The sequence below is a fragment of the Ambystoma mexicanum genome, chromosome 7p, assembly GCF_040938575.1.
Source record: "Ambystoma mexicanum isolate Mex_15411 chromosome 7p, UKY_AmexF1_1, whole genome shotgun sequence".
Taxonomy (NCBI): domain Eukaryota; kingdom Metazoa; phylum Chordata; class Amphibia; order Caudata; family Ambystomatidae; genus Ambystoma; species Ambystoma mexicanum.
The window spans coordinates 976,530,845-976,557,237 of record NC_090939.1 but is presented as its reverse complement, the minus strand read 5'-3'; positions in this window follow the sequence as shown (position 1 = coordinate 976,557,237).

Sequence of the window (26,393 nt, the reverse complement as noted above, 5' to 3'; positions counted from 1 at the left end):
ACTCCTTCCCATTCCAACCCTGAGACCCTTCCTATAGCATGAGATGTGATGTCTCAATGCTTCTAATACCAAACCTGAGATCCTTCCTATAACATGAGATGTGATATCCAACTCCTTCCATTCCAATCCTGAGACCCGTCCTATAGCATGAGATGTGATATCTCAATGCTTATACCAAACCTGAGACCCTTCCTATAGCATGAGATGTGATATCCAACTACTTCCCATTCCAATCCTGAGACCCTTCCTATAGCATGAGATGTGATATCTCAATGCTTCTAATACCAAACCTGAGATCCTTCCTCTAACATGAAATGTGATATCCAACTCCTTCCATTCCAATCCTGAGACCCGTCCTATAGCATGAGATGTGATATCTCAATGCTTATACCAAACCTGAGACCCTTCCTTTAGCATGAGATGTGATATCCAAATCCTTCACATTCCAATCCTGAGACCCTTCCTATAGCATGAGATGTGATATCTCAATGCTTCTAATACAAAACCTGAGATCCTTCCTATAACATGAGATGTGATATCCAAGTCCTTCCCATTCCAATCCTGAGACCCTTCCTATAACATGAGATGTGATATCCAACTCCTTCTATTCCAACCTCAGACCCTTCCTATAGCATGAGATGGGATATCCAACTCCTTCCAAATCCAATCCTGATACCCTTCCGATAGCATGAGATGTGATATCCCAATGCTTCTACAAAACCTGAGACCCATACCATGGCATGAGATGTGATATCAAACTCCCGTCCTATACCATGAGACTTGATATCTCAATGCTTCTAATACCAAACCTGAGACCGGTCCAATAACATGAGATGTGATATCCAAATCCTTCCCCTTCCAAACCTTAGACCCTTCCTTTATCATGAGAAGTGATATCCAAGTCCTTCCCATTCCATTCCTGAGACCCTTGCTATAGCATGAGATGTGATATCTCAATGCTTCTAATACCAAACCTGAGACCCTTCCTATAACATGAGATGTGATATCCAAATCCTTCCCATTCCAATCCTGAGACCCTTCCGATAGCAGAGATGTGATATCTCAATGCTTATACCAAACCTGAGACCCTTCCGATAGCATGAGATGTGATATCTCAATGCTTCTAATACCAAACCTCAGATCCTTCCAATAACATGAGATGTGATGTCCAAATCCTTCCCCTTCCAAACCTTAGACCCTCCCTTTAGCATGAGATGTGATATCCAACTCCTTCCCATTCCAATCCTGAGACCCTTCTGATGGCATGAGATGTCATATCTCAATGCCTCTAATACCAAACCTGAGATCCTACCTCTAACATGAGATGTGATATCAAACTCCTTCCCATTCCAAACCTGAGACCCTTCCGATAGCATGAGATGTGATATTTCAATGCTTCTAAAACCAAACATGAGAACCATCCTACAACATGAGATGTGAAATCCAAATCATTCCCTTTCCAAACCTGAGGCCCTTCCTATAGCTTGAGATGTGATATCAAACTCCTTCCCATTCAATGTGATATCCAACTCCTTCCCATTCCAATCCTGGGACCCTTCCTATACCATGAGATGTGATATTTCAATGCTTCTAATACCAAACCTGAGACCCGTCCTAAAACATGAGATGTGAGATCCAAATCCTTCCCCTTCCAGACCTGAGACCTTTCCTTTAGCATGAGATGTGATATCCAACTGCTTCCTATTCCAAACCTGAGACCCTTCCTATACCATGAGATGTGATATCTCAATGCTTCTAATACCAAACCTGACACCCGTTCTAAAACATGAGATGTGATGTCCAAATCCTTCCCCTTCCAAACCTGAGATCTTTCCTTTAGCATGAGATGTGATATCCAACTCCTTCCCATTCCAATCCTGAGACCCTTCCTATACCATGAGATGTGATATCTCAATGCTTCTAATACCAAACCTGACACCCGTCCTAAAACATGAGATGTGATGTCCAAATCATTCCCCTTCCAAACCTGAGATCTTTCCTATAACATAAGATGGGATATCCAACTCCTTCCCATTCCAATCCTGAGACCCTTCCGATAGCAGAGATGTGATATCTCAATGCTTATACCAAACCTGAGACCCTTCCTGTGGCATGAGATGTCATATCCAACTCCTTCCCATTCCAATCCTGAGACCCTTCCTATAGCATGATATGTGATATCACAATTTTTCTAATACCAAACCTGAGATCCTTCCTATAACATGAGATGTGTATCCAACTCCTTCCCATTCCAAAACCTGAGACCCTTCCTATAGCATGAGATGTGATATCTTAATGCTTCTAAAACCAAACCTGAGAACCATCCAATAACATATGTGAAATCCAAATCCTTCCCTTTCCAAACCTGAGACCCTTCCGATAGCATTAGATGTGATATCTCAATGCTTCTAAAACCAAACATGAGAACCATCCTATAACATGAGATGTGAAATCCAAATCCTTCCCTTTCCAAACCTGAGACCCTTCCTATAGCTTGAGATGTGATATCAAACTCCTTCCCATTCCAATCCTGTGATAGCTTGAGATGTGATATCCAACTCCTTCCCATTCCAATCCTGAGACCCTTCCTATACCATGAGATGTGATATCTCAATGCTTCTAATACCAAACCTGAGACCCGTCCTAAAACATGAGATGTGAGATCCAAATCCTTCCCCCTCCAAACCTGAGAACCTTCCTATAGCTTGAGATGTGATATCAAACTCCTTCCCATTCCAATCCTGAGATAGCTTGAGATGTGATATCCAACTCCTTCCCATTCCTATCCTGAGACCCTTCCGATAGCAGAGATGTGATATCTCAATGCTTGTACCAAACCTGAGACCCTTCCTATGGCATGAGATGTGATATCCAACTCCTTCCCATTCCAATCCTGAGACCCTTCCTATAGCATGAGATGTGATATCTCAATGCTTATACCAAACCTGAGACCCTTCCTATAGCATGAGATGTGATATCCAAATCCTTCCCATTCCAATCCTGAGACCCTTCCTATAGCATGAGATGTGATATCTCAATGCCTCTAATACCAAACCTGAGATCCTTCCTTGAACATGAAATGTGATATCCCACTCCTTCCCTTTCCAAACCTGAGAGTCTACCTATAGCATGAGATGTGATATCCAAGTCCTTCCCATTCCAATCCTTAGACACTTCCTACAGCATGAGATGTGATATCTCAATGATTCTATTACCAAACCTGAGACCCGTCCTATAACATGAGATGGGATATCCAACTCCTTCCCATTTCAATCCTGAGAAACTTCTGATAGCAGAGATGTGATATCTCAATGCTTAGACCAAACCTGAGACCCTTCCTATAACATGAGATGTGATATCCAACTCCTTCCCGTTCCAAACCTGAGACCCTTTCTATAGCAAGAATCTAATATCCAACTCCTTCCCATTCCAATCCTGAGACCATTCCTATAGCATGAGATGTGATATCTCAATGCTTCTAATACCAAACCTGAGATCCTTCCTATGACATGAGATGTGATATCCAATTCCTTCCCATTCCAAACCTGAGACCCTTCCTATAGCATGAGATGTGATATCTCAATGCTTCTAATACCAAACCTGAGATCCTTCCTATAACATGAGATGTGATATCCAAATCCTTCCCCTTCCAAACCAGAGACCCTCCCTTTAGCATGAGATGTGATATCCAACTCCTTCCCATTCCAATCCTGAGACATTTCTGATAGCATGAGATGTGATATCTCAATGCCTCTAATACCAAACCTGAGATCCTACCTCTAACATGAAATGTGATATCCAACTCCTTCCCCTTGCAAACCTGAGAGCCTTCCTATAGCATGAGATGTGATATCGAAGTATTTCCCATTCCAATCCTGAGACCCTTCCTATAACATGAGATGTGATATCCAATTCCTTCCCATTCCAACCTGAGACCCTTCCTATAGCATGAGATGGGATATCCAACTACTTCCAAATCCAATCCTGATACCCTTCCGATAGCATGAGATGTGATATCTCAATCCCTCTAATACCAAACCTGAGATCCTTCCTATAACATGAGATGTGATATCAAAATCCTTCCCCTTCCAAACCTGAGACCCTCCCTTTAGCATGAGATGTGATATCCAACTCCTTCCCATTCCAATCCTGAGACCCTTCTGATAGCATGAGATGTGATATTCAATGCCTCTAATACCAAACCTGAGATCCTACCTCTAACATGAAATGTGATATCCAACTCCTTCCCTTTCCAAACGTGAGAGCCTCCCTATAGCATGAGATGGGATATTCAAGTCCTTCCCATTCCAATCCTGAGACCCTTCCTATAGCATGAGATGTGATATCTCAATGCTTCTAATACCAAACCTGAGACCCTTCCTATAACATAAGATGGGATATCCAACTCCTTCCCATTCCAATCCTGAGACCCTTCCGATAGCAGAGATGTGATATCTCAATGCTGATACCAAACCTGAGACCCTTCCTATGGCATGAGATGTCATATACAACTCCTTCCCATTCCAATCCTGAGACCCTTCCTATAGCATGAGATGTGATATCTCAATGCTTATACCAAACCTGAGACCCTTCCTATAGCATGAGATGTGATATCCAACTCCTTCCCATTCCAATCCTGAGACCCTTCCTATAACATGAGATGTGATGTCTCAATGCTTCTAATACCAAACCTGAGATCCTTCCTATGGCATGAGATGTCATATAAAACTCCTTCCCATTCCATTCCTGAGACCCTTCCTATAGCATGAGATGTGATATCCAACTCCTTCCCATTCCAATCCTGAGACCCTTCCTATAGCATGAGATGTGATATCCAAATCCTTCCCATTCCAATCGTGAGACTCTTCCTATAGCATGAGATGTGATATCCAAAACCTTCCCTTTCCAAAACTGAGAGCCTACCTATAGCATGAAATGTGATATCCAACTCCTTCCCATTCCAATCCTGAGACCCTTCCTATAGCATGAGATGTGATATCTCAATGCTTATACCAAACCTGAGACCCTTCCTATAGCATGAGATGTGATATCCAAATCCTTCCCATTCCAATCCTGAGACCCTTCCTATAGCATGAGATGTGATATCCAAATCCTTCCCCTTCCAAACCTGAGACCCTCCCTTTAGCATGAGATGTGATATCCAACTCCTTCCCATTCCAATCCTGAGACCCTTCTGATAGCATGAGATGTTATATCTCAATGCCTCTAATACCAAACCTGAGATCCTTCCTATAACATGAGATGTGATATCCAATTCCTTCCCATTCCAATCCTGAGACCCTTCCTATTGGATGAGATGTGATATCCAACTCCTTCCCATTCCAACCCTGAGACCCTTCCTATAGCATGAGATGTGATGTCTCAATGCTTCTAATACCAAACCTGAGATCCTTCCTATAACATGAGATGTGATATCCAACTCCTTCCATTCCAATCCTGAGACCCGTCCTATAGCATGAGATGTGATATCTCAATGCTTATACCAAACCTGAGACCCTTCCTATAGCATGAGATGTGATATCCAACTACTTCCCATTCCAATCCTGAGACCCTTCCTATAGCATGAGATGTGATATCTCAATGCTTCTAATACCAAACCTGAGATCCTTCCTCTAACATGAAATGTGATATCCAACTCCTTCCATTCCAATCCTGAGACCAGTCCTAATTACATGAGATGTGATATCTCAATGCTTATACCAAACCTGAGACCCTTCCTTTAGCATGAGATGTGATATCCAAATCCTTCACATTCCAATCCTGAGACCCTTCCTATAGCATGAGATGTGATATCTCAATGCTTCTAATACAAAACCTGAGATCCTTCCTATAACATGAGATGTGATATCCAAGTCCTTCCCATTCCAATCCTGAGACCCTTCCTATAACATGAGATGTGATATCCAACTCCTTCTATTCCAACCTCAGACCCTTCCTATAGCATGAGATGGGATATCCAACTCCTTCCAAATCCAATCCTGATACCCTTCCGATAGCATGAGATGTGATATCCCAATGCTTCTACAAAACCTGAGACCCATACCATGGCATGAGATGTGATATCAAACTCCCGTCCTATACCATGAGACTTGATATCTCAATGCTTCTAATACCAAACCTGAGACCGGTCCAATAACATGAGATGTGATATCCAAATCCTTCCCCTTCCAAACCTTAGACCCTTCCTTTATCATGAGAAGTGATATCCAAGTCCTTCCCATTCCATTCCTGAGACCCTTGCTATAGCATGAGATGTGATATCTCAATGCTTCTAATACCAAACCTGAGACCCTTCCTATAACATGAGATGTGATATCCAAATCCTTCCCATTCCAATCCTGAGACCCTTCCGATAGCAGAGATGTGATATCTCAATGCTTATACCAAACCTGAGACCCTTCCGATAGCATGAGATGTGATATCTCAATGCCTCTAATACCAAACCTGAGATCCTACCTCTAACATGAGATGTGATATCAAACTCCTTCCCATTCCAAACCTGAGACCCTTCCGATAGCATGAGATGTGATATTTCAATGCTTCTAAAACCAAACATGAGAACCATCCTACAACATGAGATGTGAAATCCAAATCATTCCCTTTCCAAACCTGAGGCCCTTCCTATAGCTTGAGATGTGATATCAAACTCCTTCCCATTCAATGTGATATCCAACTCCTTCCCATTCCAATCCTGGGACCCTTCCTATACCATGAGATGTGATATTTCAATGCTTCTAATACCAAACCTGAGACCCGTCCTAAAACATGAGATGTGAGATCCAAATCCTTCCCCTTCCAGACCTGAGACCTTTCCTTTAGCATGAGATGTGATATCCAACTCCTTCCCATTCCAAACCTGAGACCCTTCCCATAGCATGAGATGTGATGTCTCAATGCTTCTAAAACCAAACATGAGAACCATCCTATAACATGATATGTGAAATCCAAATCCTTCCCTTTCCAAACCTGAGACCCTTCCTATAGCTTGAGATGAAATATCAAACTCCTTCCCATTCCAATCCTGAGATAGCTTGAGATGTGAGATCCAAATCCTTCCCCTTCCAAACCTGAGACCCTTCCTATAGCTTGATATGTGATATCAAACTCCTTCCCATTACAAACCTGAGATAGCTTGAGATGTGATATCCAACTCCATCCCATTCCAATCCTGAGACCCTTCCGATAGCATGAGATGTGATAGCTCAATGCTTCTAATATCAAAACTGAGACCCTCCCTATAGTATGAGATGTGAAATCTAAGTCCTTCACATTCCTATCCTGAGACCCTTCCGATAGCAGAGATGTGATATCTCAATGCTTATACCGAACCTGATGACCCTTCCTTTAGCATGAGATGTGATATTCAACTCCTTCCCATTCCAATCCTGAGACCCTTCCTATAACATGAGACGTGATATCCAACTCCTTCCCATTCCAAACCTGAGACCTTTCCTTTAGCATATGTGATATCCAACTACTTCCCATTCCAATCCTGAGACCCTTCCGATAGCATGAGATGTGATATCCAACTCCTTCCAATTCCAATACTGAGACCCTTCCAATAGCATATGTGATATCTCAATGCTTCTAATATCAAAATTGAGACCCTCCCTATAACATGAGATGTGATATCCAACTCCTTCCCATTCCAAAACTGAGACCCTTCCAATAGCATATGTGATATCTCAATGCTTCTAATACCAAACCTGAGGCCCTTCCCGTAGTATATGTGAAATCCAACTCCTTCCCATTCCAAACTTGTGACCCTTCCTGTAGCATGAAATGTGATTTTTCACCCCTTCCAATACCATACCCGAGACCATTCCCACAGCCTGAGATTTGAAATCTCATTTCTTCCAATACCAAACCCGAGACCGTTCCGATAGGAGGTGATTTGAAATCTCAGTGCTTCTAATACCAAACCGGAGACCCTCCCTATAACAAGAGATATCATATCCAACTCCTTCCCATTCCAATCCTGAGACTCTTCCTATAGCATGACATGTGATATCGAACTTCCCATTCAAATCCTGAGATTCAGACCTCCCCGTCTAACCTCACCACTCCTAGCTCCCGGATTGATAATGCACTCCTGCTGTGTCTTCTCTCCCTTCTTCTGCTTCCTTTTCTCTCTCCTTACTCATGTGCCCTAGGTCAGGCTCCTTCTACACCTCCGCAAGGATTACTGATTATACCCCTCCGCACTCTCAACTCTCACTCAGTTAACACTCATCTGACATCTGCCATTTCCTGGAAGAACCTGACCTTGATGTCCTTGGTCTAACCAAGACATGGATGACGGCCAGCGCTGTCTCGAGCTCTGACACTTTCCTCCCTGATGACAAGTTCCTCTCCATGCCCAGATCCAACCGTTCTTGAGGGGGAGTATCCTTGATTCCTGTAGTAAATTGCTTTCCTTTGCAGGCCGACTCCTCTCACGAATGCCTTGTCTGCATGCATTCTCTCTTTCCTGGCCATTCTCTCACCGTGGCTATTTGCCTACCCCCTTCCTCTCTCAGTGGATGGACTTCTCCATCCTAGCCTCCTACCACTCAACTCCGCCTACTTGGAGAATTCAAAATGAACCTGTATGCTTCCTGACCTGGACTTTTACGAGATCTGCAACTCTTCATGTCTCTGGCCCTACACACTGCAGGGAATACTCAGGATTTTCTGATCTCAGACATCCCCCTATGTAACCCTCTCAACAATCCTCTCCCGTGGTGATCAAGTTCTCATCTCCAAAGAAGGCTAACTACCAGCTGTTCCTCCTCAGTGGAGTTCTCCCTTTCTGTCCCTGCTCTCTGCACCGTTTCGCTTTGCAAACACTCGCTTCCCTGCTCTCTGGTTTAGACGCTTTTCCTTCTTCCTTTCTGTGCTTGTTCTCTGCATCGTTTCGCGTTGCAGAGAACAACTCGCTTCCCAGCTCTCTGGTTTAGACGTGTGTTCCCTGCCTTCTCTCCTCTTCCCGCTGCCTTCAAATCAACAAATGAGCTTCAAAAGATACACGGTGCTCAGAATGCTTTATAACACCCATTATTCAAGATATAGCTGTAACCCGCTAGACGTATTGAAAAGTGCTAAAAACTAGCAAAAATAGCTAGAAAATGTTCTTTCCTCGCGTTTTGGTAAATACGAATTCTGGTGGATTCCCATTTTGTACTCTGTTCGTGCATTTGTTCAGTCGAATCCTGATGTTTTTAACCACTCGTCACCCATACAAGGGGGGGATCAAAATCTACTGTTCACAGGCTGAATGTATACTGCTGAAATCGTCAATGCATTATCGGGTAAACCGACTGTTCTGGAAAGTGTATTTGCCATCTGTTATTCCAGTCAGCATGTTTTCATCGTCCCTTCTTGTTTCAAGGCTGCACTCCCGTGGTGATCACATTCTCCTCTCCAGAGCAGGCTAACTACCAGCTGCTCCTCCTCAGAGGCGTTCCACCTTTCTGTCCCTGCCCCTGCACCGTTTCGCGTTGCATGTACTCGCTTGCCAGCTCTCTGGTTTAGATGCGTGTTCCCTGCCTTCTCTCCTCTTCCTACAGCCTTCCAATGAGCTCCACAAGATAGTGTTCAGAATGCTTTATAACCCCATTATTCAACATATAGCTGTAACCCGCTAGACGTAGAAACGTGCTAAAAACTAGCAAAAATAGCTAGAAAATGTACTTCCCTCGCGTTTTTGTAAATGCGAATTCTGGTGGGTTCCCATGTTGTATGTACTGTGTCCGTGCGTTTGTGTCGAATCCTGAAGTTTTTAACCACTGTTCTCCCATACTAGGGAGGGGGGGTCAACATCTACTGCTGTTCACAGGCTGAATGTATACGGCTGAAATCTTCAAGGCATTATCAGCTTTCCTGACTCTTTTGGAACGTGTATTTGCCATCTGTTAATGCAGTCGCCCTTTGTTCATCGTTCCTTCTAGTTTACAGGCTGCACTCCCCTAGTGATCACATTCTTCTCTCCTATGCAGGCTAACTACCAGCTGCTCCTCCTCATAGGTGTTCATCCTTTCTGTCCCTGCTCCCTGCACCGTTTCGCGTTGCATGTACTCGCTTCCCAGCTCTCTGGTTTAGACGTGTGTTCCCTGCCTTCTCTCCTCTTCCCGCTGCCTTCAAATCAACAAATGAGCTTCCTAGTATGGGAGAACAGTGGTTAAAAACTTCAGGATTCGACACAAACGCACGGACACAGTACATACAACATGGGAACCCACCAGAATTCGCATTTACAAAAACGCGAGGGAAGTACATTTACTAGCTATTTTTGCTAGTTTTTAGCACGTTTCTACGTCTAGCGGGTTACAGCTATATGTTGAATAATGGGGTTATAAAGCATTCTGAACACTATCTTGTGGCGCTCATTGGAAGGCTGTAGGAAGAGGAGAGAAGGCAGGGAACACGCATCTAAACCAGAGAGCTGGGAAGCGAGTACATGCAACGCGAAACGGTGCAGGGAGCAGGGACAGAAAGGATGAACGCCTATGAGGAGGAGCAGCTGGTAGTCAGCCTGCTCTGGAGAGGAGAATGTGATCACCAGGGGAGTGCAGCCTGTAAAGTAGAAGGGACGATGAACACAGGACGACTGCATTAACAGATAGCAAATACACGTTCCAAAACAGTCAGGAAAGCTGATAATGCCTTGAAGATTTCAGCCGTATACATTCAGCCTGTGAACAGCAGTAGACGTTGACCCCCCCCCCCCCTTGTATGGGAGAACAGTGGTTAAAAACTTCAGGATTCGACAACAAACGCACGGACAGTACATACAACATGGGAACCCATCAGAATTAGCATTTACAAAAACGCGAGGAAAGTACATTTTCTAGCTGTTTTTGCTAGTTTACAGCACGTTTCAATACGTCTAGCGGGTTACGGCTATATGTTGAATAATGGGTGTTATAGAGCATTCTGAGCACTGTGTATCTTTTGGAGCTCATTTTTTGATTTGAAGGCAGCGGGAAGAGGAGAGAAGGCAGGGAACACGCGTCTAAACCAGAGAGCTGGGAAGCGAGTACTTGCAACGCGAAAAGGGCAGAATAGAAGAAGGCCTCTGAGAAGGAAAAGCGTCTAAACCAGAGAGCAGGGAAGCGAGTGTTTGCAACGCGAAACGGTGCAGGGAGCAGGGACAGAAAGGGAGAACTCCTCTGAGGAGGAACAGCTGGCAGCCTTCTTTGGAGATGAGAACTTGATCACCACGGGAGAGGATTGTTGAGAGGGTTACAGAGGGGGAGGTCTGAGATCAGAAAATCCTGAGTATTCCCTGAAGTGTGTAGAGCCAGCGACATGAAGAGTTGCAGATCTCGTAAAAGTCCAGGTCAGGAAGCATACAGGTTCATGTTGAATTCTCCAAGTAGGCGGAGTTGAGTGGTAGGAGGCTAGGATGGAGAAGTCCATCCACTGAGAGAGGAAGGGGGTAGGCAAATAGCCACGGTGAGAGAATGGCCAGGAGAGAATGCATGCAGACAAGGCATTCGTGACAGTAGTCGGCCTGCAAAGGAAATCAATTTACTACAGGAATCAAGGATAAGCATTGAGATATCACATCTCATGCTATAGGAAGGGTCTCAGGATTGGAATGGGAAGGACTTAGATATCACATATCATGCTATAGGGAGGGTCTCAGTTTGGTATTAGAAGCATTGAGATATCACATCTCATGCTATCGGAAGTGTCTCAGGATTGGAATGGGAAGGAGCTGGATATCACATCTCATGCTAAAGGAAGGGTCTCAGGTTTGGAACGGGAAGGAGTTGGATATCACATCTCATGTTATAGGAAGGGTCTCAGGTTTGGTATAAACATTGAGATATCACATCTCTGCTATCGGAAGTGTCCCAGGATTGGAATGGGAAGGAGTTGGATATCCCATCTCATGTTATAGGACGGGTCTCAGGTTTTTTATTAAAATCATTGAGATATCATATTGCATGCTGTAGGAAGGGTCTAAAGATTGGAATGGGAAGGACTTGGATATCACATCTCATGCTATAGATAGGCTCTCAGGTTTGGAAAGTGAAGGAGTTGGATATCACATTTCATGTTAGAGGAAAGATCTCAGGTTTGGTAGAGGCATTGAGATATCACATCTCAGGCTATAGGAAGGGTCTCAGGATTGGAATGGGAAGGAGTTGGATATCACATCTCATGCTATAGGAAGCGTCTCAGGTTTGGTATAAGCAGTGAGATATCACATCTCATGCTATAGGAAGTGTCTCAGGATTGGAATGGGAAGGAGTTGGATATCACATCTCATGTTATAGGAAGGATCTCAGGTTTGGTATAAGCATTGAGATATCACATCTGTGTTATCAGAAGGGTCTCAGGATTGGAATGGGAAGGAGTTGTATATGACATCTCATGCCGTAGGGAGGGTCTCAGGTTTGGTATAAACATTGAGATATCACATCTCTGCTATCGAAAGGGTCTCAGGATTGGAATGGGAAGGAGTTGGATATCCCATCTCATGTTATAGGAAGAGTCTCAGGTTTGGTATTAGAAGCATTGAGATATCACATCTCATGCTATAGGAAGTGTCTCAGGATTGGAATGGGAAGGACTTGGGTATCACATCTCATGCTATAGGGAGGGTCTCAAGTTTGATATTAGAAGCATTGAGATATCACATCTCATGCTATAGGAAGGGTCTCAGGATTGGAATGGGAAGGAGTTGGATATCACATCTCATGCTATAGGAAGCGTCTCAGGTTTGGTATAAGCAGTGAGATATCACATCTCATGCTATAGGAAGTGTCTCAGGATTGGAATGGGAAGGAGTTGGATATCACATCTCATGTTATAGGAAGGATCTCAGGTTTGGTATAAGCATTGAGATATCACATCTCTGCTATCGGAAGGGTCTCAGGATTGGAATGGGAAGGAGTTGGATATTCCCATCTCATGTTATAGGAAGGGTCTCAGGTTTGGTATTAGAAGCATTGAGATATCACATCTCATGCTATAGGAAGGGTCTCAGGATTGGAATGGGAAGGACTTGGATATCACATCTCATGCTATAGGGAGGGTCTCAAGTTTGATATTAGAAGCATTGAGATATCACATTTCATATCGGAAGGGTCTCAAGATTGGAATGGGAAGGAGTTGGATATCACATCTCATGATAAAGGAAGGGTCTAAGGTTTGGAAGGGGAAGGATTTGGATATCACATCTCATGTTATAGGACGGGTCTCAGGTTTGGTATTAGAAGCATTGAGATATCAAGTCTCATGGTATAGGAAGGGTCTCAGAATTGGAATGGGAAGGAGTTGGATATCACATCTCAAGCTATAGGAAGGGTCTCAGGATTAGAATGGGAAGGAGTTTGATATCACATCTCATGCCATAGTATGGGTCACAGGTTTGGTAGAAGCATTGGGATATCACATCTCATGCTATCAGAAGGGTATCGGGATTGGATTTGGAAGGAGTTGGATATCCCATCTCATGCTATAGGAAGGGTCTCAGGTTGGAATGGGAAGGAGTTGGGTATCACATCTCATGTTATAGGAAGGGTCTCAGGATTGGAATGGGAAGGACTTGGATATCACATCTCATGCTATAGGAAGGCTCTCAGGTTTGCAAGGGGAAAGAGTTGGATATCACATTTCATGTTAGAGGTAGGATCTCAGGTTTGGTATTAGAAGTATTGAGATATCACATCTCATGCTATCAGAAGGATCTCAGGTTTGGTATAGAAGCATTGAGATATCATATCTTATGCTATCAGAAGAGTCTCAGGATTGGAATGGGAAGGAGTTGGATATCACATCTCATGCTAAAGGGAGGGTCTCAGGTTTGGAAGATAATGATTTGGATATCACATCTCATGTCATAGGAAGGATCTCAGGTTTGGTATTAGAAGTATTGAGATATCACATCATGCTATCGGAAGGATCTCAGGTTTGGTATAGAAGCATTGAGATATCATATCTTATGCTATCAGAAGGGTCTCAGGATTGGAATGGGAAGGAGTTGGATATCACATCTCATGCTAAAGGGAGGGTCTCAGGTTTGGAAGGCGAAGGATTTGGATATCACATCTCATGTTATCGGAAGGATCTCAGGTTTGGTATAGAAGTATTGAGATATCACATCTCATGGTATAGGAAGGGTCTCAGGATTGGAATGGGAAGGAGTTGGATATCACATCTCATGCTAAAGGAAGGGTCTCAGGTTTGGTAGAAGCATTGAGATATCACATCTCATGCTATAGGAAGGGTCTCAGGATTGGAATGGGAAGGACTTAGATATCACATATCATGCTATAGGGAGGGTCTCAGTTTGGTATTAGAAGCATTGAGATATCACATCTCATGCTATCGGAAGTGTCTCAGGATTGGAATGGGAAGGAGCTGGATATCACATCTCATGCTAAAGGAAGGGTCTCAGGTTTGGAACGGGAAGGAGTTGGATATCACATCTCATGTTATAGGAAGGGTCTCAGGTTTGGTATAAACATTGAGATATCACATCTCTGCTATCGGAAGTGTCCCAGGATTGGAATGGGAAGGAGTTGGATATCCCATCTCATGTTATAGGACGGGTCTCAGGTTTTTTATTAAAATCATTGAGATATCATATTGCATGCTGTAGGAAGGGTCTAAGGATTGGAATGGGAAGGACTTGGATATCACATCTCATGCTATAGATAGGCTCTCAGGTTTGGAAAGTGAAGGAGTTGGATATCACATTTCATGTTAGAGGAAGGATCTCAGGTTTGGTATTAGAGGCATTGAGATATCACATCTCAGGCTATAGGAAGGGTCTCAGGATTGGAATGGGAAGGAGTTGGATATCACATCTCATGCTATAGGAAGGGTCTCAGGATTGGAATGGGAAGGAGTTGTATATGACATCTCATGCCGTAGGGAGGGTCTCAGGTTTGGTATAAACATTGAGATATCACATCTCTGCTATCGAAAGGGTCTCAGGATTGGAATGGGAAGGAGTTGGATATCCCATCTCATGTTATAGGAAGAGTCTCAGGTTTGGTATTAGAAGCATTGAGATATCACATCTCATGCTATAGGAAGTGTCTCAGGATTGGAATGGGAAGGACTTGGGTATCACATCTCATGCTATAGAGAGGGTCTCAAGTTTGATATTAGAAGCATTGAGATATCACATCTCATGCTATAGGAAGGGTCTCAGGATTGGAATGGGAAGGAGTTGGATATCAAATCTCATGCTATAGGAAGCGTCTCAGGTTTGGTATAAGCAGTGAGATATCACATCTCATGCTATAGGAAGTGTCTCAGGATTGGAATGGGAAGGAGTTGGATATCACATCTCATGTTATAGGAAGGATCTCAGGTTTGGTATAAGCATTGAGATATCACATCTCTGCTATCGGAAGGGTCTCAGGATTGGAATGGGAAGGAGTTGGATATTCCCATCTCATGTTATAGGAAGGGTCTCAGGTTTGGTATTAGAAGCATTGAGATATCACATCTCATGCTATAGGAAGGGTCTCAGGATTGGAATGGGAAGGACTTGGATATCACATCTCATGCTATAGGGAGGGTCTCAAGTTTGATATTAGAAGCATTGAGATATCACATTTCATATCGGAAGGGTCTCAAGATTGGAATGGGAAGGAGTTGGATATCACATCTCATGATAAAGGAAGGGTCTAAGGTTTGGAAGGGGAAGGATTTGGATATCACATCTCATGTTATAGGACGGGTCTCAGGTTTGGTATTAGAAGCATTGAGATATCAAGTCTCATGGTATAGGAAGGGTCTCAGAATTGGAATGGGAAGGAGTTGGATATCACATCTCAAGCTATAGGAAGGGTCTCAGGATTAGAATGGGATGGAGTTTGATATCACATCTCATGCCATAGTATGGGTCTCAGGTTTGGTAGAAGCATTGGGATATCACATCTCATGCTATCAGAAGGGTATCGGGATTGGATTTGGAAGGAGTTGGATATCCCATCTCATGCTATAGGAAGGGTCTCAGGTTGGAATGGGAAGGAGTTGGATATCACATCTCATGTTATAGGAAGGGTCTCAGGATTGGAATGGGAAGGACTTGGATATCACATCTCATGCTATAGGAAGGCTCTCAGGTTTGCAAGGGGAAAGAGTTGGATATCACATTTCATGTTAGAGGTAGGATCTCAGGTTTGGTATTAGAAGTATTGAGATATCACATCTCATGCTATCAGAAGGATCTCAGGTTTGGTATAGAAGCATCGAGATATCATATCTTATGCTATCAGAAGAGTCTCAGGATTGGAATGGGAAGGAGTTGGATATCACATCTCATGCTAAAGGGAGGGTCTAAGGTTTGGAAGATAAGGACTTGGGTATCACATCTCATGCTATAGGGAGGGTCTCAAGTTTGATATTAGAAGCATTGAGATATCACATCTCATGCTATAGGAAGGGTCTCAGGATTGGAATGGGAAGGAGTTGGATATCACATCTCATGCTATAGGAAGGGTCTCAGGATTGGAATGGGAAGGACTTAGATATCACATATCATGCTATAGGGAGGGTCTCAGTTTTGATATTAGAAGCATTGAGATATCACATCTCATGCTATCGGAAGTGTCTCAGGATTGGAATGGGAAGGAGCTGGATATCACATCTCATGCTAAAGGAAGGGTCTCAGGTTTGGAACGGGAAGGAGTTGGATATCACATCTCATGTTATAGGAAGGGTCTCAGGTTTGGTATAAACATTGAGATATCACATCTCTGCTATCGGAAGTGTCTCAGGATTGGAATGGGAAGGAGTTGGATATCCCATCTCATGTTATAGGACGGGTCTCAGGTTTTTTATTAGAATCATTGAGATATCATATTGCATGCTGTAGGAAGGGTCTAAGGATTGGAATGGGAAGGACTTGGATATCACATCTCATGCTATAGATAGGCTCTCAGGTTTGGAAAGTGAAGGAGTTGGATATCACATTTCATGTTAGAGGAAGGATCTCAGGTTTGGTATTAGAGGCATTGAGATATCACATCTCAGGCTATAGGAAGGGTCTCAGGATTGGAATGGGAAGGAGTTGGATATCACATCTCATGCTATAGGAAGGGTCTCAGGTTTGGTATAAGCATTGAGATATCACATCTCATGCTATAGGAAGGGTCTCAGGATTGGAATGGAAGGAGTTGGATATCACATCTCATGTTATAGGAAGGATCTCAGGTTTGGTATTAGAAGCATTGAGACATCACATCTCATGCTATAGGAAGGGTCTCAGGATTGGAATGGGAAGGAGTTGGATATCACATCTCATGCTATAGGAAGGGTCTCAGGATTGGAATGGGAAGGAGTTGAATATGACATCTCATGCCGTAGGAAGGGTCTCAGGTTTGGTATAAACATTGAGATATCACATCTCTGCTATCAAAAGGGCCTCAGGATTGGAATGGGAAGGAGTTGGATATCCCATCTCATGTTATAGGAAGAGTCTCAGGTTTGGTATTAGAAGCATTGAGATATCACATCTCATGCTATAGGAAGGGTCTCAGGATTGGAATGGGAAGGACTTGGGTATCACATCTCATGCTATAGGGAGGGTCTCAAGTTTGATATTAGAAGCATTGAGATATCACATCTCTGCTATCGGAAGTGTCTCAGGATTGGAATGGGAAGGAGTTGGATATCCCATCTCATGTTATAGGACGGGTCTCAGGTTTTTTATTAGAATCATTGAGATATCATATTGCATGCTGTAGGAAGGGTCTAAGGATTGGAATGGGAAGGACTTGGATATCACATCTCATGCTATAGATAGGCTCTCAGGTTTGGAAAGTGAAGGAGTTGGATATCACATTTCATGTTAGAGGAAGGATCTCAGGTTTGGTATTAGAGGCATTGAGATATCACATCTCAGGCTATAGGAAGGGTCTCAGGATTGGAATGGGAAGGAGTTGGATATCACATCTCATGCTATAGGAAGGGTCTCAGGTTTGGTATTAGAAGCATTGAGACATCACATCTCATGCTATAGGAAGGGTCTCAGGATTGGAATGGGAAGGAGTTGGATATCACATCTCATGCTATAGGAAGGGTCTCAGGATTGGAATGGGAAGGAGTTGAATATGACATCTCATGCCGTAGGAAGGGTCTCAGGTTTGGTATAAACATTGAGATATCACATCTCTGCTATCAAAAGGGTCTCAGGATTGGAATGGGAAGGAGTTGGATATCCCATCTCATGTTATAGGAAGAGTCTCAGGTTTGGTATTAGAAGCATTGAGATATCACATCTCATGCTATAGGAAGGGTCTCAGGATTGGAATGGGAAGGACTTGGATATCACATCTCATGCTACAGGAAGGCTCTCAGGTTTGCAAGGGGAAAGAGTTGGATATCACATTTCATGTTAGAGGTAGGATCTCAGGTTTGGTATTAGAAGTATTGAGATATCACATCTCATGCTATCAGAAGGATCTCAGGTTTGGTATAGAAGCATTGAGATATCATATCTTATGCTATCAGAAGAGTCTCAGGATTGGAATGGGAAGGAGTTGGATATCACATCTCATGCTAAAGGGAGGGTCTCAGGTTTGGAAGATAAGGATTTGGATATCACATCTCATGTTATAGGAAGGATCTCCGGTTTGGTATTAGAAGTACTGAGATATCACATCTCATGCTATCGGAAGGATCTTAGGTTTGGTATAGAAGCATTGAGATATCATATCTTATGCTATCAGAAGGGTCTCAGGATTGGAATGGGAAGGAGTTGGATATCACATCTCATGCTAAAGGGAGGGTCTCAGGTTTGGAAGGCGAAGGATTTGGATATCACATCTCATGTTATAGGATGGATCTCAGGTTTGGTATTAGAAGTATTGAGATATCACATCTCATGTTATCGGAAGGATCTCAGGTTTGGTATTAGAAGTATTGAGATATCACATCTCATGCTATAGGAAGGGTCTCAGGATTGGAATGGGAAGGAGTTGGATATCACATCTCATGCTAAAGGAAGGGTCTCAGGTTTGGTAGAAGCATTGAGATATCACATCTCATGCTATAGGAAGGGTCTCAGGATTGGAATGGGAAGGACTTAGATATCACATATCATGCTATAGGGAGGGTCTCAGTTTTGATATTAGAAGCATTGAGATATCACATCTCATGCTATCGGAAGTGTCTCAGGATTGGAATGGGAAGGAGCTGGATATCACATCTCATGCTAAAGGAAGGGTCTCAGGTTTGGAACGTGAAGGAGTTGGATATCACATCTCATGCTATAGGAAGGGTCTCAGGTTTGGTATAAGCATTGAGATATCACATCTCATGCTATAGGAAGGGTCTCAGGATTGGAATGGAAGGAGTTGGATATCACATCTCATGTTATAGGAACGATCTCAGGTTTGGTATTAGAAGCATTGAGACATCACATCTCATGCTATAGGAAGGGTCTCAGGATTGGAATGGGAAGGAGTTGGATATCACATCTCATGCTATAGGAAGGGTCTCAGGATTGGAATGGGAAGGAGTTGAATATGACATCTCATGCCGTAGGAAGGGTCTCAGGTTTGGTATAAACATTGAGATATCACATCTCTGCTATCAAAAGGGTCTCAGGATTGGAATGGGAAGGAGTTGGATATCCCATCTCATGTTATAGGAAGAGTCTCAGGTTTGGTATTAGAAGCATTGAGATATCACATCTCATGCTATAGGAAGTGTCTCAGGATTGGAATGGGAAGGACTTGGATATCACATCTCATGCTATAGGTAGGGTCTCAAGTTTGATATTAGAAGCATTGAGATATCACATCTCATGCTATAGGAAGGGTCTCAGGATTGGAATGGGAAGGAGTTGGATATCACATCTCATGCTATGGGAAGGGTCTCAGGTTTGGTATAAGCAGTGAGATATCACATCTCATGCTATAGGAAGGGTCTCAGGATTGGAATGGGAAGGAGTTGGATATCACATCTCATGCTATAGGACGGGTCTCAGGTTTGGTATAAGCAGTGAGATATCACATCTCATGTTATAGGAAGCGTCTCAGGATTGGAATGGGAAGGAGTTGGATATCACATCTCATGTTATAGAAGGATCTCAGGTTTGGTATAAGCATTGAGATATCACATCTCTGCTATCGGAAGGGTCTCAGGATTGGAATGGGAAGGAGTTGGATATTCCCATCTCATGTTATAGGAAGGGTCTCAGGTTTGGTATTAGAAGCATTGAGATATCACATCTCATGCTATAGGAAGGGTCTCAGGATTGGAATGGGAAGGACTTGGATATCACATCTCATGCTATAGGGAGGGTCTCAAGTTTGATATTAGAAGCATTGAGATATCACATTTCATGATATCGGAAGGGTCTCAAGATTGGAATGGGAAGGAGTTGGATATCACATCTCATGATAAAGGAAGGGTCTAAGGTTTGGAAGGGGAAGGATTTGGATATCACATCTCATGTTATAGGACGGGTCTCAGGTTTGGTATTAGAAGCATTGAGATATCAAGTCTCATGGTATAGGAAGGGTCTCAGAATTGGAATGGGAAGGAGTTGGATATCACATCTCAAGCTATAGGAAGGGTCTCAGGATTAGAATGGGAAGGAGTTTGATATCACATCTCATGCCATAGTATGGGTCTCAGGTTTGGTAGAAGCATTGGGATATCACATCTCATGCTATCGGAAGGGTATCGGGATTGGATTTGGAAGGAGTTGGATATCCCATCTCATGCTATAGGAAGGGTCTCAGGTTGGAATGGGGAGGAGTTGGATATCACATCTCATGTTATAGGAAGGGTCTCAGGATTGGAATGGGAAGGACTTGGATATCACATCTCATGCTACAGGAAGGCTCTCAGGTTTGCAAGGGGAAAGAGTTGGATATCACATTTCATGTTAGAGGTAGGATCTCAGGTTTGGTATTAGAAGTATTGAGATATCACATCTCATGCTATCAGAAGGATCTCAGGTTTGGTATAGAAGCATTGAGATATCATATCTTATGCTATCAGAAGAGTCTCAGGATTGGAATGGGAAGGAGTTGGATATCACATCTCATGCTAAAGGGAGGGTCTCAGGTTTGGAAGATAAGGATTTGGATATCACATCTCATGTTATAGGAAGGATCTCAGGTTTGGTATTAGAAGTATTGAGATATCACATCTCATGCTATCGGAAGGATCTCAGGTTTGGTATAGAAGCATTGAGATATCATATCTTATGCTATCAGAAGGGTCTCAGGATTGGAATGGGAAGGAGTTGGATATCACATCTCATGCTAAAGGGAGGGTCTCAGGTTTGGAAGGCGAAGGATTTGGATATCACATCTCATGTTATCGGAAGGATCTCAGGTTTGGTATTAGAAGTATTGAGATATCACATCTCATGCTATAGGAAGGGTCTCAGGATTGGAATGGGAAGGAGTTGGATATCACATCTCATGATAAAGGAAGGGTCTCAGGTTTGGTAGAAGCATTGAGATATCACATCTCATGCTATAGGAAGGGTCTCAGGATTGGAATGGGAAGGACTTAGATATCACATATCATGCTATAGGGAGGGTCTCAGTTTTGATATTAGAAGCATTGAGATATCACATCTCATGCTATCGGAAGTGTCTCAGGATTGGAATGGGAAGGAGCTGGATATCACATCTCATGCTAAAGGAAGGGTCTCAGGTTTGGAACGGGAAGGAGTTGGATATCACATCTCATGTTATAGGAAGGGTCTCAGGTTTGGTATAAACATTGAGATATCACATCTCTGCTATCGGAAGTGTCTCAGGATTGGAATGGAAAGGAGTTGGATATCCCATCTCATGTTATAGGACGGGTCTCAGGTTTTTTATTAGAATCATTGAGATATCATATTGCATGCTGTAGGAAGGGTCTAAGGATTGGAATGGGAAGGACTTGGATGTCACATCTCATGCTATAGATAGGCTCTCAGGTTTGGAAAGTGAAGGAGTTGGATATCACATTTCATGTTAGAGGAAGGATCTCAGGTTTGGTATTAGAGGCATTGAGATATCACATCTCAGGCTATAGGAAGGGTCTCAGGATTGGAATGGGAAGGAGTTGGATATCACATCTCATGCTATAGGAAGGGTCTCAGGATTGGAATGGAAGGAGTTGGATATCACATCTCATGTTATAGGAAGGATCTCAGGTTTGGTATTAGAAGCATTGAGACATCACATCTCATGCTAAAGGAAGGGTCTCAGGTTTGGAACGGGAAGGAGTTGGATATCACATCTCATGTTATAGGAAGGGTCTCAGGTTTGGTATAAACATTGAGATATCACATCTCTGCTATCGGAAGTGTCTCAGGATTGGAATGGAAAGGAGTTGGATATCCCATCTCATGTTATAGGACGGGTCTCAGGTTTTTTATTAGAATCATTGAGATATCATATTGCATGCTGTAGGAAGGGTCTAAGGATTGGAATGGGAAGGACTTGGATGTCACATCTCATGCTATAGATAGGCTCTCAGGTTTGGAAAGTGAAGGAGTTGGATATCACATTTCATGTTAGAGGAAGGATCTCAGGTTTGGTATTAGAGGCATTGAGATATCACATCTCAGGCTATAGGAAGGGTCTCAGGATTGGAATGGGAAGGAGTTGGATATCACATCTCATGCTATAGGAAGGGTCTCAGGATTGGAATGGAAGGAGTTGGATATCACATCTCATGTTATAGGAAGGATCTCAGGTTTGGTATTAGAAGCATTGAGACATCACATCTCATGCTAAAGGAAGGGTCTCAGGTTTGGAACGGGAAGGAGTTGGATATCACATCTCATGTTATAGGAAGGGTCTCAGGTTTGGTATAAACATTGAGATATCACATCTCTGCTATCGGAAGTGTCTCAGGATTGGAATGGAAAGGAGTTGGATATCCCATCTCATGTTATAGGACGGGTCTCAGGTTTTTTATTAGAATCATTGAGATATCATATTGCATGCTGTAGGAAGGGTCTAAGGATTGGAATGGGAAGGACTTGGATGTCACATCTCATGCTATAGATAGGCTCTCAGGTTTGGAAAGTGAAGGAGTTGGATATCACATTTCATGTTAGAGGAAGGATCTCAGGTTTGGTATTAGAGGCATTGAGATATCACATCTCAGGCTATAGGAAGGGTCTCAGGATTGGAATGGGAAGGAGTTGGATATCACATCTCATGCTATAGGAAGGGTCTCAGGATTGGAATGGAAGGAGTTGGATATCACATCTCATGTTATAGGAAGGATCTCAGGTTTGGTATTAGAAGCATTGAGACATCACATCTCATGCTATAGGAAGGGTCTCAGGATTGGAATGGGAAGGAGTTGGATATCACATCTCATGCTATAGGAAGGGTCTCAGGATTGGAATGGGAAGGAGTTGAATATGACATCTCATGCCGTAGGAAGGGTCTCAGGTTTGGTATAAACATTGAGATATCACATCTCTGCTATCAAAAGGGTCTCAGGATTGGAATGGGAAGGAGTTGGATATCCCATCTCATGTTATAGGAAGAGTCTCAGGTTTGGTATTAGAAGCATTGAGATATCACATCTCATGCTATAGGAAGGGTCTCAGGATTGGAATGGGAAGGACTTGGGTATCACATCTCATGCTATAGGGAGGGTCTCAAGTTTGATGTTAGAAGCATTGAGATATCACATCTCATGCTATAGGAAGGGTCTCAGGATTGGAATGGGAAGGAGTTGGATATCACATCTGTTAAGACGGATTTCTGAACTCTGTCCTGGTGGCGCAGAGGTTCAGAAGGCCAACCTAATTACTTGGAACAGGGTAACCTCTGGACAAGCCAGACCAATCAAGGTAGCGATCGCGGCGGTCAAGACTAGGTCTCAAGAGGGGTGAGGGTGACTGAAAGCCCGCAATGAGCACACAAAGCAAGAGCGCTTACAAACTACTCCAAACAGTTGTTTATATCAAAAATAGATACACATTTATTATAAGGCCTTGAAACTAATAACTACAGTAAAAGCAGCAATATACAACGATATTAAACCAACACATACACTATCCACCCAATATATATACAGAATACACAGTTTCACAGCATTAGCAGCACGAAATATGTTATCCACCTGCAGGGGAAGGAAAACAGGCAGTGCGAACCAATGCGTGTGATATGTCCGCCTTCTGAGGCCCCTAACTAGATGGTAGTCCAATCCCTACGAAGAGTGGAGCCTAGCGCTCAAAAGTACCTGCACACGCCGGTGCCAATGGGCAGAAGGTGAAGCTCTTCGGAGGACGTTGAACAGCTCTGTAGGGAGCTCTAATGAAGGAGAACACGGTCCGCGACTCTAGCGCAGCCTCCACTGTGAGGCAGAAGCAGGGCGCGAGTACGGACAAGGGGTGCTGTATTCACAGCGGGGAAAAGCAAAGGGCACTGCAGGAGGGCGACCAGATCCTAGCTAATCTACTCACCGGTCCCCGAAGCAAGCAGGCCCGAGCTTCTCCTCGATAGATGCAGCTTCTGGCAGGTTCTGAAGAGCAGGGAACGTCTCGTCGTCGTGCAGAGTAAAAAGACGTCCCGATCGAAGAAACAAGCACAGTTTTGTCGCCACAGCAGGGCAACGGAACGGCCGGGTGTATTCAAGCCAAACGAGCACTGCTCACCTCTAGCTTAGGACTGCTAAGCAAACGAAGCGTGTGAGCATGCCCCGGACTCAGAATACCACCCAACCTGTCGGCGATTACAGAGCAGGCCTCCTTAGTAAGCTGGTCAGTCAACTGGATGGCCCAGAGACACTTCCGAAGGCTTACAGCAGGAATTGATGAAGGTGCCGGGAATAGCTGGTCCTGCTATTCCAATAGGTCGAAGCGCCAGTACAGGCCTTCTTGTTCGATCTTAGGTGGAAAGGGCTTCACCGGACGACAGCAATGAGGAGCAGAAGTTCTTCAGGGGGTCACCAGTGATTCCTCGGTCCAGCCTCTTGTTCGCAGGATACTTGGCTCCTGTATCCCTGGGTTCGTAAGAACTCAGGAGATCGACATGGTAGTGGTGTTTCCAGCTCCCTCTTATCCACGGTTCCCTTCGCGCCAAAACGGAGGGGAGCCAATGGGAGATCCGCTCATCAACACACATACCATACGTGGACCAATCACGGACCACAGTGGTCCCAGGCATTCACACCACCCTAGACTCTCTGGCACCCAGGATGTGTATTGGGACCAGACAGCCCAGCCCACATCCTGGGGGCACTCAAACGACATGTAGAAGCCCGCGAAAGCAACCGTGTTTCGCGGGAAACTACATGCCCAAATAAGGAAGGCCCCGGGTCGCCTGACCCGGGGGAAGGTAAAGGGAGCAAGACGGACAGTGGACGAGACAAAGGAGCCTCGTGGTCCGGCCATTTTGGGTAGCCGGGCCACCCTTTTGGGTTCGCGGCAAAAAGGTGCTCAGAACGGCAAAAGGAGCTCAAAATAAACCAAATGATCGCTGCCACCAGCCCAGTCCCTGAATGACTTGCACCGATCCAAAAACCATCCTATAAGAGTGTCTAGGGTCTGTAGAAGGCTAGAGACCCAAGAGAGCTGTAACTTAGCTTACAGTGCCCTCTTGTGTCGTGTTGCACTAAAATGGCGACACGATAAAAGAAACTACGGGAAACAGCGTTCCCCGGTACTGACTGTCTTAAGGGCATGTCAGTTTCCCCGTAAGAAAGGAGCGAAAGCCCAGAGGAGTACAGCAGAAGGCTGCACTTCTCTGGCAAAGTCAAGAAAACAGGTTGAAAACAATAGCAAAAAGTTTAGGGGTTGCCACATGGAAGGAAAGTTCCCTACAATAACGAAATCTTTCCTAACACTCGCCCCTCCCAGACTATGGACAGGGGGAACTAATCCACCCCTGGATGAGTCTCTTGTTCAGGTCGGTAAAACATTCTGGACAACCCATCAGCATTGCTATGTTGGACACCTGGCCTATGCTCAATAGTGAAGTCGAAGCCTTGTAGACTTATGGACCACCTAAGCAACTTTGGATTCTCCCCCTTCATGTTCATTAGCCACTTTAACGGCTTATGGTCAGTCTGCACAGTGAAGTGGGTCCCATAGAGGTAGGGCCGCAGCTTCCTTAGGGCCCACACAACAGAGAAACATTCTTTCTCTACCGTGGACCATCTGAGCTCTCTGTCCTTAAGCTGGCGACTAATAAAACCGATAGGGTGTTCCTTACCCTTCTCATCTACTTGTGATAGTACAGCCCCTATCCCAGTGTCAGAGGCATCCGTCTGCACGATAAAAGGTCTTTGATAATCAGGGGCCCTGAGCACAGGGGCCTGGCACAAGGAGTCTTTCAAGCCATTGAAGGCCTTCTCACACTCGTCAGTCCAAGTTACCTTCTTGGGTTTCTTCGGAGTTGTGAGGGCAGTCAGAGGAGCAGCTATGGTGCCATAGT